Source organism: Rhamphochromis longiceps, linkage group LG19, assembly GCF_057381845.1.
Source record: "Rhamphochromis longiceps isolate RC_006_pf linkage group LG19, R_longiceps_female_GT1.1, whole genome shotgun sequence".
NCBI lineage: Eukaryota > Metazoa > Chordata > Actinopteri > Cichliformes > Cichlidae > Rhamphochromis > Rhamphochromis longiceps.
Window position 1 is genome coordinate 44237 of NC_140575.1, and position 3365 is coordinate 47601.

The following is a 3365-nucleotide window of genomic DNA, read 5'->3' on the forward strand; positions in this document are numbered from 1 at the left end:
TCTTTTTAGTCTAGTTTCATTTCGGTTTATCTAGTTCAGGGGTGCCCAATCCCGGTCCTCGAGAGCTACCGTCCTGCAGCTTTTAGATGCATCCCTACTCCAACACAGCTGAATCAAATGGTTTGATTACCTCTTCAGCATGCCATCGTGTTTGGCAAAGGCCTGATAACAAGCCATTCATTTGATTCAGCTGTGTTGGAGTAGGGATGCATCTAAAAGCTGCAGGACGGTAGCTCTCGAGGACCGGGATTGGGCACCCCTGATCTAGTTACATTCTGCCATGTTTCATGTCCAAGTTTTCTTTGTTTGTCAAGTTCATGTCACGTCTAATCTCCATGTTTTCTGTTTTACTTTGAAAGTCTGTATTCAATGTCAGTGTATTCAGTTTCATTTCTCCTGTCCTGTCGTTAGGTTCATGTGTGTCAGCTGTGCTCCCATGTGTGGCCACTTCCCCTGATCATCCCTCATGTGTATTTAGTCTCTGTGTTTCATACAGTCTGTGTCGCGTCGTCTGTGTACTTCCCCCCGGTCAAGTTAAGTGTTTTTCAGGATTCTGTGCAGTTCATGTTTGCCATTTGGTTTATGTTGTTTTTCATGCAGCCGCACGATGAGGTTCCGTGCAGGTCATGTTCATGTCTCTTTCGTCACGCCACTTGGTTCACAGTTTCCATGCATCTGCACAGCATTCTGTTCACAGTGATCATTAGTGATGGGCAGATGAAGCCCCATGAAGCACTGAAGCTTTTCATCCAATTGGTTCACCCCAACGCGAAGCTTCATGAAGCTTCATTTGCTCTAGCAGGACACCTACTGGACGTAAAAATAATAGCTGGTATGAATTTGAAGAGTGTGGCATTTTGCACACAGCCTGTAAATGTCAACAACAAAAGGAGTGTGTAAAACATCTATATTGTAGTGATGCAGTATACTGTGTATATTTATGCTGGCAGTATGGAAAGACAATAAAAACAAAGCACAAATTTAAATATCACACACGTCACTTATTGCATTGTATGATATTGTTATATCATTTAGTAACATTACAGCATGCTATATTATCATGGCATTTGATGGCTCACCTGGTCTTGCTCCACAATCGGTGTTCCCCTTATTCTCATGCATAGCTCTGTAGTGCCTAAGCATGGATGAGGTGTTGTTGTTATATCCCAGCTCCCTGGCACATAGCAAACACCTCACTTTGTACAAAAGTACAGACAGCCTAACATAGGTTTTATTGCACCATCAGTATTATGAAAATCCATCTTCTGTGGAAATTCACATACCTTGTTGGGAGGAATAAGATCAAAATGTTCCCACACAGGGGAGGACATCCTCCTCTTCTTAGCTGGCTCCATTCTCTCCTGACTTTCTCTCCTCACTCTCATAAACCTCCAAACTGTCTCCAAACTCTCACTAACCGCAACTCTTCATCAAACACCCACATTTTGAATGAAGTCTGAGGGGTTTATATCGCTCTCATAGCTCGCGGAAAAAATTCGAACCGCTTCATGAACCAGTCACGTGGTACAGCCGGGCAGCGAGGCTTCGGACGTCATCATTTTCAGCTCCTCCCATAAATGAAGCAAGCCTCGATACGCGCTTCGCGGAAACGCCCCCTCATTACTCGACACACGCTCCGAAGCCTCGATACAGAACGTCCCATCACTAGTGATCATAGTTATGCCTTTCAGTCAGGTTAGTGTTTTTCCAGTTTAGGTTTTTGGTTAGTTGCAGTCTCAGTCCCTGTTATGTTTTGTCTACTCCCTTCTGCATCAGCCCAAATAAAGGCTCGCTTTCAGTTTAAGTTTTCCTTAAAGTGTCCTTAAGTGTCCTTCCCAGCGCTCATGAGACTGCTTTGCTGCACTGTGGTATGAGGTGCTAACCTGTTGACAGTGTTAATTTTAAAATGTATTCCACCAAAGATAATAGAAGTAACATATTCTGAATACTTTACAACTACATGAATATCCTATTGCTGTGTGATTTATTACTATTACCGAAGGTTACTCTCCATACCAACACCAACTAGATGTTTAAATCTTAATATAAATGAGTAACAGTAGGTGCACATTAGGTAAGGCTGCACTTTTTGCAGTGATCTCGTAAATAAAACAGGTCCGCGGCTCCGAACCGTAGTAAAGGGACCTCTGGCTAATACGTTGGGGTCTTTTTTTTTTTTTTTTCCTGGATCACCTGTTGAGAAAGAAAAAAGAAAACAAGCAGAAGAAGACTAGAGCAATAAAATAAACAACACCATGATGATCTATGGGAATATAACAGTAAATACTAAATGTTAAACATTATTGTGCAGCACGTAAGATCGACAGCGCACAGTGTGCTTTAAGGTAGGAGCCAAAAAGGAGCAGAGCAGCGGCGTTAAGGACGTCCTCGCCGTACCTGGGTCCATCAGGTCCTCCAGACGCGTGAGCAGTTTGGTGAGTTTCACCATTTGCTCCAGGAGCTGCGCCTGGATGACGGCAGATTCCAGCAATACCACCGTCTTTCACTCGCCCAGTTTGAGGACCTGCTGTCCCGCGTTGGTCCCAGCATTGCCCGCCTTGACACCAACTACAGACGCTCAATCCCACCTGCAGAGCGCCTGTCCATCTCCCTGAGGTTAGTAAAAGTGTTTAATACGGTAGTCCTTTATTGATACCTGTGCTAACATGGATGTGCTATGCTATCAATGAATGCTGTCGGTGTTTACTGATAGCAAGCTGTGGTACGGAGACGACTGTTTATAATATTTCTAGTGATACTCGGGTCTCATCAAGTCCCGATTTACAGTGGGGCAAAAAAGTATTTAGTCAGCCACCGATTGTGCAAGTTCCCCCACTTAAAATGATGACAGAGGTCAGTAATTTGCACCAGAGGTACACTTCAACTGTGAGAGACAGAATGTGAAAAAAAAAATCCATGAATTCACATGGTAGGATTTGTAAAGAATTTATTCGTAAATCAGGGTGGAAAATAAGTATTTGGTCACCTCAAACAAGGAAAATCTCTGGCTCTCACAGACCTGTAACGTCTTCTGTAAGACGCTTTTCTGTCCCCCACTCGTTACCTGTATGAATGGCACCTGTTTGAACTCATCATCTGTATAAAAGACACCTGTCCACAGCCTCAAACAGTCAGACTCCAAACTCCGCCATGGCCAAGACCAAAGAGCTTTCGAAGGACACCAGGAAAAGTATTGTAGACCTGCACCAGACTGGGAAGAGTGAATCTACAATAGGCAAGCAACTTGGTGTGAAGAAATCAACTGTGGGAGCAATCATCAGAAAATGGAAGACATACAAGACCACTGATAATCTCCCTCGATCTGGGGCTCCACGCAAGATCTCATCCCGTGGGGTCAAAATGAT

General features: G+C 43.8%; 1 long non-coding RNA gene across 2 annotated transcripts; it reads right to left on the minus strand.

The window, feature by feature from the left end:
• Positions 1-695: 695 nt before the first annotated feature.
• Positions 696-1664, minus strand: LOC146645967 (uncharacterized). 2 transcript variants are annotated; one of them, XR_014908851.1, is made up of 3 exons: positions 1284-1664; positions 1080-1135; positions 696-868 (listed from the first exon to the last, which is right to left on the minus strand). It is a non-coding gene; the product is annotated as an uncharacterized LOC146645967 (long non-coding RNA). The 2 variants fall into 2 exon arrangements; XR_014908852.1 differs by having other exon boundaries at positions 703-810.
• Positions 1665-3365: the final 1701 nt, after the last annotated feature.